This window comes from Rhinatrema bivittatum, chromosome 1 (assembly GCF_901001135.1).
Source record: "Rhinatrema bivittatum chromosome 1, aRhiBiv1.1, whole genome shotgun sequence".
NCBI classification, from domain to species: domain Eukaryota; kingdom Metazoa; phylum Chordata; class Amphibia; order Gymnophiona; family Rhinatrematidae; genus Rhinatrema; species Rhinatrema bivittatum.
The window spans coordinates 22,579,769-22,600,540 of NC_042615.1; positions in this window are offsets into that span (position 1 = coordinate 22,579,769).

Sequence of the window (20,772 nt, forward strand, 5' to 3'; positions counted from 1 at the left end):
AACGCCCGCCCCATGGGATCACCCGACAGGCGAAGTCAAAGAACCGATGAGAGACTGCAACTGGCGCAAGGTGACCTTCGCCGCCCCCTTAACCATGTGCACTAAGTCCCGCAGCTGGCCGACCTTACCCGCCGGCAAGCGACACACCATAGCTTCCGAGTCCAACTCTATCCCCAGGAAGGTCAACTTGGTGACTGGCCCCTCCGTCTTGTCCCCCGCAATGGGGACCCCGAACCGCTCCGCCGTCCTCAAGAAACCCTGCAGCTGCCGCTGACATGCGTCCGAGTCACCCCCGCCCACGAATAAAAAATCGTCCAGGTAATGCAACGAATCCGCGCTAGCGTATGGACCTTCGTGGCCCAATGAATAAATGTACTGAACGCTTCAAAAAAGGCGCAAGACACCGCGCATCCCATGGGCAAACACCGGTCAATAAGTACCCGCCCTCGAAGTAAAAGCCTAACAGCGGGAAAGACGATGGGTGAATCGGGAGCAGACGAAACGCGGCCTCTATGTCCGCCTTGGCCAACAGCGCCCCCCTCCCCGCTTTGCGCACCAAGGCCACTGCCTCGTCAAAGGACGCATATTTCACCGTGCACGCGGTCGCGGGATAAACTCATTGACGGAACCCCCCTGGGTATGACAAGTTCAAATCAAACGAAATTTGCCCGCGCCTTCTTCGGGATCACCCCAACGGAGATAAGTGCATCCGGTCGAACGGCTTTTGCGGAAACGGCCCCACAGACCCCTGCCCCATTCCAGCTCCTCCTTCAGTTGGCCCTGGCCACGTGCGCCAGTCGATACACTGACCTGGAATTCCTAGCCCTACCCCCCTGCCCTGAGCCCCCATACGGGATGCGAAATCCCTCCCGAAAACCCTCCCGCAGGAAAAACAGCGGCCACCCGATCTGGGTAATCCCCCAGACCCTCCTCCAGCGCCTCCACACAAATAGGGGAGTCCGCCTTGCACTCTAAAAACATCACTACTTGGCCCCTTTACCAACCGGCCCCCCTCCCACCCCTTGGGAACACTTGCTGGCTGCGTGGGCCCCCCCGCAGGTAGCACAGGCATGCCGAAATTTACACTCCGGAAACAACAAGTGAGTTTGTTGAATCGCCAACAAACGTCCGAAGCCCCGCCGGCACTCTTGGCGCCTGATTCACCCCGCCCGCGCTCCCCCAACCCGAAAGGACTGCCCCTTACCGCCTAACACCGGCGCCGTACTACTACCCGCCGGTCCGAACCCCCCCCCTGCCGACGCCTTCCTTGCCATTCCCGCCCCCCTTTATTGGTCATCCTGGGTCAACCACAGATGGATATCCTGGTAGCCCCAGGACATAACTTTGTTCCCCGCCATTTTGTCCCGGAACTTCTCGTCGTAGTTGAGCCAAGCCCAACCGTCATAGTCCCGGAACGCGCCCAGAATGCTGTCAGCGTAGGACAGCAACGCTCCATACTGGGAAGGATCGAAATGGCTTACAACACTCGCTAGCCGCAAGAAACCCCTCATCCAATTTACTATATTCTTGGCGATTCTCGGCCTCGACCCACTCCTACGCCTGCGCTTTTTCGCTTTTTTGGACAGCTTCCTCCCCCCCCCGCCTACCCTCCAACAGTTTGAAAATGTTAACGAATTTCTTCTTCCGAATCCGCTTGACCAAGCGCGTGGGGACCTCCTCCCACAGTTCCGAAAGAGCCGCTGCAGCCGCGTAGCCCGTCTCACACTTGGGACCCTCACCCAGCACCCTCTGTCCGCCCACCCTGTCCACGCTGGAGGACGACATAGACGTCGAGGAACTGGAACTGGAATCCCCGCGTGACCGCCGCCTCGTACCCTCGCGTATCCTACCACCTCGCCTCGACCCCAACTTACCCGCATGCGTGCCCCCTCCGAGGGCGCCGGGCTCCTGTGGTCCCATAGCCTCCGAGCCTCCGGCCGCACCGCCATCTCCGACCTCCGTCCTCCGATACGGCGTGGCACCAGACACCGAGCTCTCCCGCATCCTCCAGGCTTCGCGGCTTGACGGGCCCGGTAGCTCGTCCTCCTCAGCTGCTGCAAAGAAACCCCCCGCGCTGGCCTCCTCCTGTCCGCCATCCGCGCTCCGGGCCGCCAGCACGTTCTGGCGTTGGCTGGGCCCTGTGAGCCGCCCACTCTGCCCTCCTATACTCCGCACGCCCCGGGGGGTAACCGGCGCGCCCGGGAAAAGACGCTCACCTTGGGGAGCCCCGCAACCCTCTCGCCAGCCACTGACTTCCTGCCCGCCGCGTACACCGGCGTCCCTGGGCCCCTGCAGAAACGTGTACCCGGCCCTAGCCATGTGGCCCAGGATATCGGCGATTAAGGCCGCAGCATCAACAGGGCCGCTCTCTGGGGGGGGGAGGGAATGCCCCTCCAATAGGCGCGGCATGGCAGCAGGGGCAACGCCACGCTGCAACTGGCTTGCTTCGCGCCGCCCGCGGGGCGCCTCTACCCTTAGGGACAGGGCCGGCGAGCCCCCCCAGATAGCCAGCGCACCCCACTCCCCCGCCGCCCGTCTGGCCTAACGCGGCCTCGGGAACGGGCGGGGCAAGGGTCACAGGACGCGGTAACTGGTTCGCCGCGCTTGCGCTCCGACCGCCCGGGGTTTGGGACGCCGCCTGGGTCTCGCCCCCCCCGCTGCACCGGACTCCTGGCTCCGATGGGACCTCCCCACCCCGCCGGCGCCACATACCCGAAGCAGCGCACGAAGCTAGTCCGTCTGTGGCTGGAGGAGCAGAGCCAGCTGGAGGCTCAACCGGCTCGGAGGCCCTCCGCGTGGCCGCGTCTAGGCCTTCCCCGATAGCGCCCGCGACCCGCAAGCCGAAGTGGGAGCCCGGACTGCAGGGACGGGAGGGAGGCGGGCTTTCCGGCTCCGGGCCGCTCTCCCCCCGACTCGGCCGCTCGCGGGATGGCCGAAGGGATACGCGGCGGACTAGGGGCATGGGACGCCCCGCCCTCGGTCGCCCGGTCGGGTAAGCTTACCGCGGGAGATCGATCGCGCCCGTCCGCCTCGCCTGACCGTTGGTCCCCCGACTCGACCGCCGGAGGCCGCACGCCCGCTCTCCCCACGCTGCCTCGGCCTCCGCTGCACTGTGGAACGCCGCATCACGCTCGCGTCGCCGCACCCCCGCGAAACGTAAACTGGGACCCACACGACCCGAAAAAACGCCCGCACCCGCCGCCCGCTGGGACCCAGGCACGCAGCAATCAAAGAACCCTCCGCTTGCTCCGCTGCCTGCTTCCCAACTGCCGATCAGCCTGCTTAGTTTATACTATGCTACCCCGCCGGTACACCAATGGGAGGACTGCTTTTAACTTTCCCTCCTCCCATTGGTGTGCTCGTCAGACCCGTTCCCCCCCCCCCCCCCCCCCCCCCTATCTTTTCTCCTCCCTCTATTGGCCGCCGTCCCCACTCGAGCCCAGGTTTACCTTCAACGACCCCAGACTTGCCGGGTCGTTCTTTATATACTGCTTTAGGGGTTATACGAATGCTCTGCCTACTTGCTCTGCCCCAGTTGTTTCACATTAGAATTCTTGCTACCATACTCCTGCCTGCCCTTCCCCGAATATACCACCTTAAGGACTTGCTACCACTCTGCCTACCTGCTATGAGCCAGATATAGTATACCACTTTGGAAGTCATAATGTTAATGTGCCTACTAGCCAAGCCTATAATGTACCAACATGGGAGATTTGGTGCCTCTGTGTTGTTTACTGCTTGACTCCCAGCCTAGTTCTCCCACCTGCTTCTTTGTTGGCTATGCTTGGGTGTTTTGTTCCCTGAAAAAAAAAATTTAAAATAGAAAAATAAAATACTAGTTTCTTCTCCCACCCCACTTCTTCTCTGTTTGTTCTACCCCTCTAGAGTCCTAGACTAGTTATCTAATCATTGCTTCTTTGTTGATTATACTGGGATTTTTGTACCCAGAAAAATATTTTGAAAAAAGTAAAAAAATTACTCAAATTTCTCCTCCCACCTCATCTTTTTTTTGTTTTTCCATCTTGATGTCAAGGCCTGTTTAGGCCTTTGTACTATTTGTGACTTAACACAGTCTATGTATTCATGGTTATTGCATTTTTGTGCTGTTTGTGATGGACCACACTCTATGCCTTAGGGATTTATATATGTTTGCACTGTTTGTGATTCCCCATACTATAAGCCTTGGAGATTTTGACTGATATGTACTGTTTGCAATTACCCATATGATACCTTGGAGGTCAGCACTTGTTTATTTTATTTTATTTCTAGTTCTTCTATAGCATAGAAGAACATAGTACTCTATGCCGATCAAGAATAAAATCTTGATCGGCATAGAGTACTACAATAAATCATGTAAGAAAATACAGCAATCACAATCAGCAATTCGATAATACAATAAAATAATAATAAACAGTATAACAATCCTTGGTTTACAACTGTTTAAAACCCCACCAGACCCTGCAAAGATAGGATGGTTTTTCTCAGGGCAGTTCCTCCAAATGAGCTTATTTTGTGCATCTCGACTGGAATGAACCTCATTCATAAGCCATGGCATGCTGGCAATGATCTCAATCTCTCAAATCTTCTCCCAATGCCCTTCTTAGTGCTTGCATTGTGCCAAAGAGAGCCTCCTTCTGGAGTTAATAAGCAACAGATCAAGGTGTGCTTGGAAATATTTTTTTAATCAGACCAGCAGCACCCGATATAATTGGGACTCTTTCCATATCTTTCTTGGTTTCTGATTGCATCTCCTAGTACGTAAGGATGCTTTCTTTTGCCACATGATCCACAGCATAATCACCGGGTACTGACACCTCTATCAGCAGAACTGGTCTTGTGTTCTTCTCCTTCAACACAGTATGTGGTATTCTGGCATCCATCTTCCTGTCAATTGGAATAGGACTGTCCCAGGTGATATAATATCTTAGAAACATAGAAACATAGAAATGACGGCAGAAGACGACCAACCGGTCCATCCAGTCTGCCCAGCAAGCTTCACACATTTGTTCTCATACTTAACTGTTTCTCTTGGCTCTTAGTAACCTTATGTTCTAATTCCCTTTTCACCCCCACCATTAATGTAGAGAGCAGTGCTGGAGCTGCTTCCAAGTGAAATATTAAGTTTGATTAGTTGGGTAAGCGGCAGCATAGCTCTCTGCCATGAAGCAGAGGGCAATGCTGGAAATGTGTGAAGTATCAGTTTTTTCTTTTCCCCTGTCATTGAAGCAAGGAGTCATGCCGGACATGCACCGAAAGTGAAGAATGCCTTGAAAGTCACATTAACTATCATCAAATATTGAAAAGCCTAATAATTGGTAATACCTATAAGCCCATGAACCCATCCCTGTTTTTTTTTTCTTTTTTTTCTTTTCTTTTTTTAATTGGGAGATGGATGCCCTTCATCCTTCTACTCTGTGAAGGTGGACACCTACCACCGGCCACTGGCATCCCGCTCCGTTAATGCCTCTGTGGCTACTGCCGCTCCATGCAGTGTTTTACTACCTGCTCTTTATATGCGTCCTCTAGAACTGATGGATCGCATCCCTGGGTTTTTTTTATTATTTATTTAATTGGGAGATGACAGCCCTCCATCCTTCCGCTCCGTGAAGGTGGACACCTACCACTGGCCACTGGCATCCCGCTCCGTGAATGCCTCTGTGGCTACTGCCGCTCTGTGCAGTATTTTACTACCTGCTCTTTATATGGACACCTACCACTGGCCACTGGCATCCCGCTCCGTGAATGCCTCTGTGGCTACTGCCGCTCCGTGCAGTATTTTACTACCTGCTCTTTATATGTGTCCTCTAGACCTGATGGATCCCATCCCTGTTTTGTTTTTTGTTTTTGTTTTTTATTTAATTGGGAGATGACAGCCCTACATCCTTCCGCTCCATGAAGGTGGACACCTACCACTGGCCACTGGCATCCCGCTCCGTGAATGCCTCTGTGGCTACTGCCGCTCCGTGCAGTATTTTACTACCTGCTCTTTATATGCGTCCTCTGGACCTGATGGATCCACAATATTTATCCCATGCCCCTTTGAAGTGCTTCACAGTTTTGGACTTCACCACTTCCTCCGGAAGGGCATTCCAGGCATCCACCACTCTCTCCGTGAAGAAATTCTTCCTGACATTGGTTCTTAGTCTTCCTCCTTGGAGCCTCAGCTCGTGACCTCTGGTTCTGCTGATTTTTTTCTGTTGGAAAAGGTTTGTCATTGTCTTTGGATCGTTAAAGTTTTTCAAGTATCTGAAAGTTTGAATCATATCACCCCTGCTCCTCCTTTCCTCCAGGGTGTACATTCTTCATTCCCTTCTGTTCTTTTAAAGTTGTGCTCCCATCGATGTCAGAATGTTTACAAATTCCCGTTGAATAAGCCGTGCCACCTTGCTGTGCCCTCTGACATCAGCACGTCTCGTCCAGCAATGAGATGTGCAACTGGTTCCAGTTCTCTTCTGCAGAATCGGCGTCTATTCCTTTTACCAGTCTTTTCTATGTGGGCTGTGAACAGTGTTGTTCGTAATCCAGTATCCTGTATTGCAGTTATCAGTCTCTCATTTTTAGGTTTGAGTTCAAGTCTTCTTTTCCACTGATGTGTCAAATCTTGATCCACATGGGGTTTCTGGAGCAGCTCTCTATATTTTCCAGTGCTGATCTGATTCTTTAAAGTGTTTTTTTTCCCTCTTGTTTCTTCTAATTCTGTAGCTTCTTTCCTTTCGTGTGCTGGTGGATTTTCAGTCATTCCCTGCGTTCACCGAAACAATTGTCCAAGCTTAAGGACAGACACTGATGACGTTTGCTTGCTCTCCTATTTCTGCACTATTTGAGCATTATGATGCCAGTAAGTACACCTGAAGGCCTATGATGGTAGCTCTATAGGTGTAGTCAGTTTCAGTAAGAACCATACCCCCTTCAGCTCTAGGAACGTATGATCTCCACATACACTGGTTCTTATAGATTACCTGATGGGCATGGATGAGCTTTATTGTTTTTACAACCAATTCTTCCAGATATTTAAAGGGCAAATCAGCTATTCTAAAACTGTATGATAGCACAGGAATTGTAAGCTGATTAACAGCTTATATCTTATTTGGTGCTGTTAAGTTCACTTTTCAATATCAGCTTCACTCTCCTATAGTACTCTTTACTGATCTTTTCTCTTAGTACTTTGTGCCAAATGTTTCCACCTTCCCCTGCTCCTAGATATTTATACACACCTAGGGATGTGAATCATTTTTTGACGATTTAAAATATCGTCCGATATATTTTAAATTGTCAAAAAATCGTTAGGGCCATGATACAATACCAATTCCCCCGATTTATCGTTAAAAAATCGTAAATCGGGGGAAGGGGGAGGGCAGGAAAACCGGCACACTAAAACCCCCTAAAACCCACCCCCGACCCTTTAAATTAAATCCCCCACCCTCCCGAACCCCCCCCCCATGCTTTAAATTACCTGGGGATCCGGCGGTGGTCCAGAATGGCGGCGGTCCAGAACGGCCCCCTCAATAGAATCGTGTTGTCTTCAGCCGGCGCCATTTTTCAAAATGGCCGCCGCAAAATGGCGGTGGCCATAGACAAAAACGATTCGACGGAGGAGGTCGTTCCGGACCCCCGCTGGACTTTTGGCAAGTCTTGTGGGGGTCAGGAGGCCCCCCCAAGCTGGCCAAAAGTTTCCTGGGAGTCCAGCAGGGTTCCGGGAGCGATTTCTTGCCACGAATCGTTTTCGTACGGAAAATGGCGCCGGCAGGAGATCGACTGCAGGAGGTCGTTCAGCGGGGGTTCCGGACCGCCGCTGAACGACCTCCTGCACTCGATCTCCTGCCGGCGCCATTTTCCGTACGAAAACGATTCGCGGCAAGAAATCGCTCCCGGAACCCCACTGGACTCCCAGGAAACTTTTGGCCAGCTTGGGGGGGCCTCCTGACCCCCACAAGACTTGCCAAAAGTCCAGCGGGGGTCCGGAACGACCTCCTCCGTCGAATCGTTTTTGTCTATGGTCGCCGCCATTTTGCGGCGGCCATTTTGAAAAATGGCGCCAGCTGAAGACAACACGATTCTATTGAGGGGACCGTTCCGGACCGCCGCCGTTCTGGACCACCGCCGGATCCCCAGGTAATTTAAAGCATTTGGGGGGGGTTCGGGAGGGTGGGGGATTTAATTTAAAGGGTCGGGGTGGGTTTTAGGGGGGTTTAGTGTGCCGGCTCACGATTTTTAACGATTTTTCACGATAGTTTACACACCCAAACGGCAACAATACGATTCCCTCCCCCTCCCAGCCGAAATCGATCGTTAAGACGATCGAGGACACGATTCACATCTCTATACACACCTTCCTGCTCCAGTTCCTTTATACTACAATCTTTAGCCAGGGGGATGTTTTCAATTTTGGTATCACAGGAGCTGAAGAGTTTCAAATCATCTGCACTCAGTAGGCACAATGTCATTGGTAAGGGATCGGTAGCTTTAGTATTAAGGCTAATTCCATAACCCAAGGAGTTAATGAGAGCACTCAGAGGAATAGATGTCAGAAAAAAACAAAAACAAAAGCAGTGGCAGGGAATATCCTCGAAATATTCCTCTCTAGATCTTAACGTTAGGAATGATGTATTGACCATCTTAATAATTCAGGTGGTATACATGAAATTCTAGTGAACTTCATGTATTCAATCAATGCATGGCTTAATTTATACATTTCAAGGCAATTTATTATCCAAAAGTGGGGGGTGCTATCAAAGGCTTTTGACCATTTATACAGCTGGTCATAATGGCTTTATTCAGCATCAGCTGTTCTTTGGTTGCATGAGCTCCTCTCTTGTTTCACTTCTGTTTTGCTGCTAAGATTTTATTAGCATTGATGGGAGATGGTCAGAACTATATTTATCTCAGTTTGTAGGAAAGTTCCACATTTCCATTAGCATCACACAACTTTGCCTTCTTGACATTTCTGTTAAGTAGATAGGATTTATCATTCTATTGAGATGCAAAACCAATTCATTGTAGTTCCATCAATAGCCAGTGCCCTACAATATTGATGAGCAAAAAAAAAAGAAACAGAAGTAAAGATAAAAACTGCAAGGCGGTGCAGTTTGCCTATGTCTATGCCCCTTACCAATTAGAATGCCGCAGACCCTATTCAATTCTCTGACTTTACCCTCACTTTCACACCAGGAAGATTCCTCTGCACTAGCTCCTTGTTTTCTGGAGTTCTGTTATCTTTTTTCCCCTCCAGTCTGTCCATTTGAAAGGCTGTTTCCTGAATCTAATCCTCTTCCTATGAAGAAATGTTTCCTTATGTCACTCCTGAATTTGCTTTTTCCAGTCTTATAAAAATATATTTTGCTAGAATGTCCTTTCCACTAAAAAATGCTTGCATCTCATGAATTATTTATGCTTTGAGATATATGAATGCTTCAATCATGTACCCTCGTTCCCTCTTTTCTCATATATATATATGCAAAGAATACCCTCTGAGTAGAACTGAGTAGAACTGCAATAAGTGCCATAGTGTTCTCACATACTAAGGTTTATGGTACCGACCGTAGCATTTTGCTATTTTGGTAAGCTCTCTCCTGAATGCTTTGATTCTGTCTTTTATTCTGAGACTGCAAAACTTCAGATCCTCCTTTATGTTTACTGTGCCAAGTTAAATGTGTGTCCCTTATCAGCAGACTTGTAAAAAGGGATTGTTATGATGCTAACACCATAGAACAATGTGCTATCCCGGACCATTCATTAATCTAGCTTGGCTCATACTTTGCAAAAGCGAAATTTTCTAAGTGGAGGGTCCTTTCCCATGGTCATCAGAGAGGGTGAGAAAGAGAGTCAAATATCTTGGATACCAAGCCCAGGGAGGCGGGGGGCATGGAAGGGAACACTACTCTACCCTAGTGAGCCAGCTTATGAGTCTACAAGCCCAAAAGGGAAGGGGAGCACTGAAAGTGGCCATTTTGTCCAGCCACTTTCCTAGTTCTTCCTTGTCAATCTGAATTTCTATACTTTAGAGGAAAAAGCATCCAATGTGTTTGTATAGAGAGAAGCTACTTTACTTGTCCTTTTGCCTTGATATAATTTTTTAATTGGATGACATTTTTCATGTCTTTGTGTACCGTGTGCAATAGATTAGCCACAGAGAGCCCTTGACAGTAGTTAGCTGCAGTACCCTGGGTTCTCCAAATCTATTTTGCCTTGTGACTTTTCTAATTATTTTTCAGTTGCATTATTTGTTTTCGATAATCCTTTTCTGCTTCTCAAATCTTTCCTATCTTGTAAATGTTTGCAGTTTGCCTGTGATACTGATTCCTACTGCTCTGTGCTTTCTTAATGAAACATATTGGTTTTGAGCTGCCATGTTTGTCAGCTAATTTTTATCAGAAGGAATATATTGCAAATTGTGTTCCCAATACCTAACTGTTCATTAAATACTTCCTAGTGCTATGCAGTAGATTTTCCATGTGTTAGTTAACTCCAATCATTTCTCTGATTTGTTTAGGCAATTCTCTTGAGGTCTGCCATTTAAAAAAAAAAAAAAAAAAAAATATATATATATATATATATATATATATATAATCCAATAATTTATTTCTGCTCTTCTATTTTACAACATATCCTCCCAGGCATCTCAAATCTGATTATATTATGAACATTTCTATCTAAAGTTCACCACCATCTATCATTCATATCAAAGATGGTGTTTCTGAGAAGCAAATCTTATACAGCCTGTACCCTTGCCGATTGCTTGTGAATCTATACAAGAAAAAGAGTCCCATGTTAGCTTTTGAGAAATGCAGTGCTCTCCCCTCATTCTACAGTTCTTATCTGAGCGATCTTTCCTTTCTCTGTGCCTCCGTTATCTCCAGAACTATTTTCTGGTTCATCATATTCCGCCTTGATGGCTTACAGCAGTGCTTCACTCTCTCCACCATTCGTCTTAATATGAAGTACAGAAGGTGATGTGAAGCAATACTTAGCTCCAACTGCAAAAATGTGGATGAGCTGCAGAGAGAAATTGATTTTTTTTTTTTTACTTAAGATATTTTCACAAGCTAGCCCAGCAAGCTTGACAGATTGTTTACTCTTCAGGGAATTGACTTAAAGTCATGCATGTATTATAAAACTAGAAAACAGAATACAATAGCAAGTAGGATTTTGCATACATGTTTGCTGAGTCCTTTTTTTTTTTTCAGGCTAGTCTGATGGCTCACTGGCTAGCACCACATGCTGCCATATGGGAGGGACCGGGGTTCTAATTCCCGGGGCCTCTGGGACCTAGGACTGAGGTGGCCAACAATGCCATGGAGGGAAAATTCGAAGCCAGGAAGGGAGATAGTCAAATCTATCATGCACCAATGATGCCTAGAGGCCAGATTTAGGGTTCATAACTGCAGGGCTTCAGGGAGAACCCTGATGGGTGGCTCCCTACCGCAGTGACTGGGCTAAGTGAGGTTAGAATATAAAATAGGGGGGTGAGGGAGAAAGCCCGCAAAGTTGTATATGAAGGAGGTCAGTTCCATTTGAGCTTGAAGCCCCCAAGGAGTAAAGGAAACTGTTGAGCATCCCCCTCCAAAAAATAAAAGAAAAGATTTTCACAGGCTAGCCTAGTAAGCTGAAACACTGTTTATCATGCAGGAAAGTGACTTAAAGTTATGCATGCATTATTAAACTAGACAACAGAGTACAATAGCAAGTAGGCTTGTGTATACTAATAGTTTGTATTCTGCTTACTGTTGTTTATTTTGCTCTGCTACAGAATTGACAAATAGTGCCGTAAAAGAGAAAAGATAATTGCTTTGTATATCCTAAATGGGATTGTATGAAACATGCATTTGTGCATTATTGATGATTTGTCAAAATTCATTTTATCCTTCAAACACAAAAGTGTCCTCTGCGATTATTTTCACCGAAGCAATAATGAACTTTCATTACTGTAACTGGTAGAGGGAGTGACTCTTCTAATGCCCAAAAGCTGTCAACACAGTGACTGTGCTCTGATTCTCTACATTTGCCTGGTTTATTCTGATATAAGAAGGAGGAAAAGGAGGTTTTGATGGGGAAGGAAATGAAAACCCAGTAAATAAACTCTGCTGGGCATTCACGGATGGCAGCAGGGAAACCCGAGGGACACTCTGGAAGAGTAGCAAAGAAGTGGATGATAATGAATGGCTCAGTCTGGGAATAGTCTACAGCAGAAACGAGATCTATTGGCATTCAGCTTCCTGGACTTAAGTTTCACAAAGAACCTTTTGGCTTCTTGAAAGGATTAGAGTCCGGGAACTGAATAGGAGCTGTCGTAATTCAGATCTTCTAGTGATATTCTTAAAAAAAAATAAATATCTGTCATGGCTTGAGGAAAGATATTCAGGGCATGCAGGAGGAAACTGTAAAAGCTCCATTAACACCCCCCATTCTACCCATCGACAGATAGACCTGCAAATATTTATTTATTTATTTAAGGTTTTTTTATACCGGCATTCAAGAACTCGTTCTCATCATGTCGGTTTACAGAAAACAGGGGTGCAAAAATATAACCGAAAACATAAATAAACGTGGAGAAGAGAAGCAGTTACAATTAACAAGGGTTCATGAACTGGGATTATCAGAAATAAAAGAGATAGAGAATGATAATTATATACAAGTGTACAATGTAAATAAGGAGTCCTCTATATATACAAGAGAACAAAATAAATATGGGGTCCACTATATACAGCTACTTAGCATAGGAGTCATTGATGGATCTTGTTAGGTGGAGTTCGGGAAGGCTTGCCTGAAAAGCCATGTCTTAAGTCTTTTCCTAAATGTTAAGAGGCACGGTTCGTTTCTTAGATCTGGTGGGATAGAGTTCCATAGCGGAGGGCCTGCTGTTGAAAGGGCTCGGTCTCTCAAGGTTCTGTGATTAGTAGTTTTTACGGGTGGAGCAAGGAGGCATCCTGTGTAGGCTTCCCTAGTCGGTCTTGTTGATTCGTGAACACGGGGAGGAATTTGTAGGTCGATTATGGTGTGTTGGTGAATGATTTTGTATAATAATGTGATGGATTTGTAAATTACTCTGAAGTGGATAGGTAACCAGTTACCTATCCACTAAGGGGTAGATTTTAAGAGGCGCGCGAACAGCCTACTTTTGCTTGCGCATCAGACTCAAGCAAAAGTACGCTGGATTTTAGTAGATACGCGCGGAGCCGCGCGTATCCACTAAAATCCTGGATCGGCGCGCGCAAGGCTATCGATTTTGTATAGCCTGCGCGCGCCGAGCCGCGCTGCCTCCCCCCGTTCCCTCCAAGGCCGCTCCGAAATCGGAGCGGCCTCGGAGGGAACTTTCCTTTGCCCTCCCCTCACCTTACCCTCCCTTCCCCTACCTAACCCACCCACCCGGCCCTGTCTACACCCCCCCCTTACCGTTGTCGGGGGATTTACGCCTCCCGGAGGGAGACGTAAATCCCCGCACGCCAGCGGGCCTGCTGCGCGCCGGGCCGCGACCTGGGGGCGGGTACGGAGGGCGCGGCCACGCCCCCGGGCCGTAGCCACGCCCCGTACCCGCCCCCAAAACGCGGCCGACACGCCCCCGAAACGCCGCGTCGACCGGGCCCGCCCCCCGACACGCCCCCGACACGCCCCCCTCCGAAAACCCCGGGACGTACGCGAGTCCCGGGGTCTGCGCGCGCCGGTAGGCCTATGTAAAATAGGCTTACCGGCGCGCAGGGCCCTGCTCGCCTAAATCCGCCCGGTTTTGGGCGGATTTAGGCGAGCAGGGCGCTGAAAATCCGCCCCTAAATACCCATTCCCCACATACAAACATACTTTTTACTCCATCAGATGCACCCCCCCCCCCCAAAAAAAAAAAAGTTTGACAACTTTTCATTATTTTTAAAGTTACTTACAATGCTCCATTTTTAAGGGGCCATGTCTGCATTTCCCAGCTAGGATCAGGTTGCTCTTATTTAAAAATAAAAATGCTTTGCATTACCCTGGTTGTCTAAATAACATGCATACAATATCTCTTATACAATATTCACTACATCTATCTTATACAGATATAATCCTATCTGTTCTTGCATTCACATCCCTGCTACATCTCTAGCGCATTCATTTGTACACTCACACTCACACTCCACACAATGTCTCTCAAGCCTTTTGATTCCAGGGACTGGCTGGCTGACCTCCTAAACCGATGTGGACTGGCTGGCTGGTAGATTTGGGGGGAGGAGGAATTCCCTCCGAGGCTAAAAGGCAGGGGAGGGATTACACACTTTCACCCCTTTTCAGCAGTCTCCCCTAATGTTTTATTTACAACACTTCCAACAAAGGAGATTTCATTTCATTGATTAAAATGTATTCACCGTCTATCGCAAAGGTCTAGGCGATTTACAACCAACATACATAATATCATTAAAACAATAACATGACAAACAAAACAAAAACAAAAGTCATCGTTTCATAGAAACCATAATCTCAACATTGTTATGCCAACACATAATATAGGAGTAAGCAGGCAAATAGCCCTTACAAAAAGGTCTAAGCTTATGTTAAGGTCATGCATTCTAAAATATCCTAAAGACACGCTGGAGCAGAAACTCTTTCAGCAGCCTCTTGAATTTCTTTACATTGTGCTTCTTGCACCCAGATCAGGGGAGGAAAGCAAAATCAGGCCTCCTCATTCTGGAGCCAAGTGAAGGCGGGAGGCTAAAAATATTTGCATTGGTGGCAGTAGGGGGTGGATGCTGCCCAAACTTAAAGGGTCCTGTTGCTTCCAGCAGGTATTTATAACTGTTTATCCAGTAACCCATTGGATATTTTTATTTATTTACAGAGACAGTTAAGGGGAAATCTGGGGCTCTGCTGAGTCCAATGTTGATGTTCAGTCTGCCAGCTTGTTCAGCCCTACAGTGCCAGCAGTCTGTACCTCAACCAGGAAATAGGAGGGTTCAGCTCTGTGCTACCCAGAGAGAAGAGAATACCAGGACATTTCGGTCCAGTAATTTCGGGCTACAGAGAATGTCCCATTTATGGCTAAGGGCAACCGGGTGGGAGCTGGTACATATGCAGCTGTAGCACAGGTCTGCTTCCTTCAGCAATTTAATGTAATTTAATGTAACATTTGTATTCTGCCTTCTGCAAACCAATGGATTGCCCCAAAGCATATAACAAAATAAAAACATTACATCTTATCAACATTAGATACAATTTTTTTTTAAATCATAAAAATTTTTTTGAAATTAAATAAACCAATTAAACAATTACATGAAATCAAAATAAAAAATACCCAACAGATTTAAAACAATTGCTACTCTGTGCACCAGCAAAAATGCTGCCACTGACTGCTGCAGGTCCATGAACCAGTGGTTGAAAACACTGATGTATATTACCAGGGGCCAATCTGTCTTAAGAGGCTACATCAGGCTGTGGAGAACAGCAGGCTAAAGAAGGATTCTGAGAATTTGCTAGAAGGTCACACACAGCTGTCAATACAGAACCCCAAGCAGCTGTGCTATAGAAAACTTGACACCCTGTGTGCAGGTTTCAGACTATATAAATACTAGTGTCTAGCAAACCTCCAGAAGACAAAAAGAAACCTAACTGGCCCACAGGCATGCAAATCCATTTTGTGATTTTTTTTCCTTTGGGTCTTGACTTTTGTGTACTTGTTTAAAAACTAAGGCCAAACTCATATTGGGTCAGACCCTGAGTCTCAAATGTAATTCTTTACAGACAATACCACACTGTCCAATATTGTCAAATACACAGAGTATATCCATTTGGCCATCTTTTCTCAGCCAGTCAGAAGTAATGTGTTATTGTTCAGGAACATTATCAAATGATTCACCACACTGATTTCTCATAACACTACATAGCCCTACTACCTACACATATCTATAACACATAAAGTACGTGCTTCTTTCATACTTCTTCCATACAACAGATACCTCTACTTACATCTCTCTTCTGGCATATACAACACAATAAAACTATATATATCTAATATATATACATACATCTTACAAAATTGAAAAGTTTTATTTACACAAAATTTATAAAATGTAAACAAGACATTTTGGCCTCTTTGGGCAGTAGATCAATTTTTGGATGGAGTGTATATGTGTTCCTCTCGGGTCCTGTGGTCAGCATTCCCAGGGGACTGGATGGCCTCTTTTGTTTTGACCTAACAGTTTTTTTTCCCTGCCCCTTTGTACTTCTAGCTTAATCAGAATCATGGCTAGCATCTGGAATCATGAGCCTTCATTTACAACTACCATGACATATCTAATCTGGTCATTGCAGTGATGATCCTGGGCTGGAGGTCATGCGCAAGGGTTCTTCCGAAACTGCAATCATGAGTCCTGAATCTGGTCACAAGGTGTCACCTTTAAGCAATGCCTATTGATTTCCTCTGCCTGGAGGCTGTGAATGCTCCAGCCCCAGATGACTTGAGGTGGGAAAAAACAACTTTTGTGGATTTCAAGTTGGTTAAAAGACAGGAAACAGAGAGTTGGATTAAATGGTCAGTTTTCACAGTGGAAAAGGGTAAACAGTGGAGTGCCTCAGAGATCTGTACTTGGGCCAGTGCTTTTTAATATATTTATAGATGATCTGGAAATGGGTACAATGAGTGAGATGATCAAATTTGCAGATGATACATAATTCTGCAGAGTAGTTAAATCCAAGCAGATTGTGATAAATTGCAGAAGTATCTTGCAAGACTGGAAGATTGGACTTTCAAATGGCAAATACAATTTAACATGGACAAGTGCAAAATGATGCATATAGGGAAAAATAACCCTTGCTGTAGTTGTAAGGTTCTATCTTACGAGTTACACCCAGGAAAGAGATCTAGGTGTCATAGTGGATAATACATTGAAATCATCAGCCCAGTGTGCTGTGGTAATCAAAAAAGCAAACAGAATGTTAGGAATTATTAAGAAGGGAATGGAAAATAAAATGGAGTATGTTATAATGCCTCTGTTATGCTCCATGGTGAGATCGCACCTTGAATACTGTGTGCAGTTCTGTTCACCGCATCTTAAAAATGATATAGCTGCATTGGAGAAAGTGCAGAGAAGGGAGACCAAAATGATAAGGGGCATGGAATGGCTTCCCTATGAGGAAAGGCTAAAGAAGTTAGGGCTGTTCAGTTTGGAGAAGAGATGACTGAGGGGGGATATGATAAAAGTCTACAAAATCATGAACAGACTTGAATAAATTAATGTAAATTGCTTATTTACTCTCTAAGATAATAGAAGGACCAGGGGGCATTCCATGAAACATATAGAAACATAGAAACATAGAAATGACGGCAGAAGAAGACCAACCGGTCCATCCAGTCTGCCCAGCAAGCTTCACACATTTGTTCTCATACTTAACTGTTTCTCTTGGCTCTTAGTAACCTTATGTTCTAATTCCCTTTTCACCCCCACCATTAATGTAGAGAGCAGTGCTGGAGCTGCTTCCAAGTGAAATATTAAGTTTGATTAGTTGGGTAAGCGGCAGCATAGCTCTCTGCCATGAAGCAGAGGGCAATGCTGGAAATGTGTGAAGTATCAGTTTTTCTTTTCCCCTGTCATTGAAGCAAGGAGTCATGCCGGACATGCACCGAAAGTGAAGAATGCCTTGAAAGTCACATTAACTATCATCAAATATTGAAAAGCCTAATAATTGGTAATACCTATAAGCCCATGAACCCATCCCTGTTTTTTTTTTCTTTTTTTCTTTTCTTTTTTTAATTGGGAGATGGATGCCCTTCATCCTTCTACTCTGTGAAGGTGGACACCTACCACCGGCCACTGGCATCCCGCTCCGTGAATGCCTCTGTGGCTACTGCCGCTCCGTGCAGTATTTTACTACCTGCTCTTTATATGCGTCCTCTAGAACTGATGGATCCCATCCCTGGGTTTTTTTATTATTTATTTAATTGGGAGATGACAGCCCTCCATCCTTCCGCTCCGTGAAGGTGGACACCTACCACTGGCCACTGGCATCCCGCTCCGTGAATGCCTCTGTGGCTACTGCCGCTCTGTGCAGTATTTTACTACCTGCTCTTTATATGGACACCTACCACTGGCCACTGGCATCCCGCTCCGTGAATGCCTCTGTGGCTACTGCCGCTCCGTGCAGTATTTTACTACCTGCTCTTTATATGTGTCCTCTAGACCTGATGGATCCCATCCCTGTTTTGTTTTTTGTTTTTGTTTTTTATTTAATTGGGAGATGACAGCCCTACATCCTTCCGCTCCATGAAGGTGGACACCTACCACTGGCCACTGGCATCCCGCTCCGTGAATGCCTCTGTGGCTACTGCCGCTCCGTGCAGTATTTTACTACCTGCTCTTTATATGCGTCCTCTGGACCTGATGGATCCACAATATTTATCCCATGCCCCTTTGAAGTGCTTCACAGTTTTGGACTTCACCACTTCCTCCGGAAGGGCATTCCAGGCATCCACCACTCTCTCCGTGAAGAAATTCTTCCTGACATTGGTTCTTAGTCTTCCTCCTTGGAGCCTCAGCTCGTGACCTCTGGTTCTGCTGATTTTTTTCTGTTGGAAAAGGTTTGTCATTGTCTTTGGATCGTTAAAGTTTTTCAAGTATCTGAAAGTTTGAATCATATCACCCCTGCTCCTCCTTTCCTCCAGGGTGTACATATTTAGATTCTTCAATCTCTCCTCGTATGTCAACCGATGAAGACCCTCCACCTTCCTGGTCGCCCTTCTCTGTACCGCCTCCAACTTGTCCTTGTCTCTTTGTAGATACGGTCTCCAGAACTGAACACAGTACTCCAGGTGAGGCCTCACCAAGGACCTGTACAAGGGGATTATCACTTCCCTTTTCTTACTCGATATTCCTCTCTCTATGCATCCCAGCATTCTTCTGGCTTTTGCAATCGCCTTGTCGCATTGTTTCGCCGACTTCATATCATTAGACACTATCACCCCAAGGTCTCTCTCCTGCTCCGTGCACATCAGCCTTTCCCCCCCCCATCGAATACAGTTCATTCGGATTTCCACTCCCCAAATGCATGACTTTGCACTTCTTGGCATTGAATTTCAGCTGCCATATCTTCGACCACTCTTCCAGCTTCCTTAAATCCCGTCTCATTCTCTCCACTCCTTCCGGCGTGTCCACTCTGTTGCAGATCTTAGTGTCGTCCGCAAAAAGACAAACCTTACCTTCTATCCCGTCCGCAATGTCGCTCACAAAGATATTGAACAGGACCGGTCCCAACACCGATCCTTGCGGTACACCACTTAAAACCGCTCTCTCTTCAGAGAAAGTTCCATTTACCATCACGCATTGTCTTCTGTCCGTCAACCAGTTTGCAATCCAGGTCACCACTTCGGCACTCACTCCCAAGCTTTTTGTTTTATTCACCAGTCTCCTGTGCGGAACCGTATCAAAAGCTTTGCTGAAATCCAAGTAGATGACATCTAGCGCTCTTCCTTGATCCAATTCCTTGGTTACCCAGTCGAAAAAGTCAATCAGATTTGTCTGACAGGATCTTCCCCTGGTGAATCCATGCTGCCTCTGGTCCATCAATTCTCCGGACTGTAGATATTTCACTATTCTCTCTTTCAACAGTGACTCCATTACTTTTCCCACCACCGAAGTGAGGCTAACCGGTCTGTAGTTACCAGCCTCTTCTCTGTTCCCACTCTTGTGAAGCGGGACCACCACCGCTCTTCTCCAATCACTCGGCACCACTCCCGTTTCTAGGGATCTATTGAACAGGTCACACAGCGGACCCGCCAGCACATCTCTGAGCTCCCTCAGAATCCTTGGATGAATCCCATCAGGCCCCATGGCTTTGTCCACTTTCAGATTCTTTAGCTCTTCCCATACATTTTCTACTGTAAAATGATTTTCATCTATTCCACTACCCTCCAGCTTCTTGTGTAGAAATGGTCCTTCTCCAGGGTCTTCTTTAGTGAATACAGAGCTGAAGTATTCATTTAATATTTCTGCCATTTCTTCGTCTCTCTCCACACATTGATCATTTCCACCTTTCAATTTCACTATACCACTATGGACTTTTCTCTTTTCGCTGATGTATCTGAAAAATGTTTTGTCACCATTTTTTATCTCCTTGGCAATCCTCTCTTCCGCTTGACTTTTTGCCAACTTGATTAATTTCTTCGTCTCCCTCAGTTGAATCAAATATTCTTCTTTGTGCTCCTCCCTTTGGGATCTTTTATATTTTTTGAATGCTGTTCTTTTAGCTTTAATTTTGTCAGCCACCTCGTTTGAGAACCAGATAGGTTTCATTTTCCTTTTGCTTTTCTTTACATTTCTAACATAAAGAGTAGTTGCCTTGGTGATTGCTCCTTTTAGATTGATCCACTGCTGATCCACATCTCTCTCATTCTCCCATCCATTTAGTTCTTCCTCTAGGTACTTCCCCATTTCCTCAAAGTCTGTGTTTTTGAATTGTAAAACTCGGGTCTTTGTGGTTCTTTTCCCTATTCTTTTAGTGATATTAAACCATATTGTTTGATGATCACTGGTGCTGAGGTGGGTGCCCACCTCGACATCAGAGACATTATCTGCATTAGTGAGCACTAAGTCGAGTATATTTCCTTCTCTCGTGGGTTCTAATACCATTTGTTTGAACAAAGCTACTTGCATGGCATCCACTATTGCTCTACTATTTTTAGATTCTGCAGATGGGATTTTCCAGTCTACATCTGGCATATTAAAGTCACCCACGATCACCACTTCTCCCTTCTTACCTATCTTATGGATGTCTTCAACCAGGTCTCTGTCCAGCTCTTCCTTTTGGTTCGGGGGCCTGTAA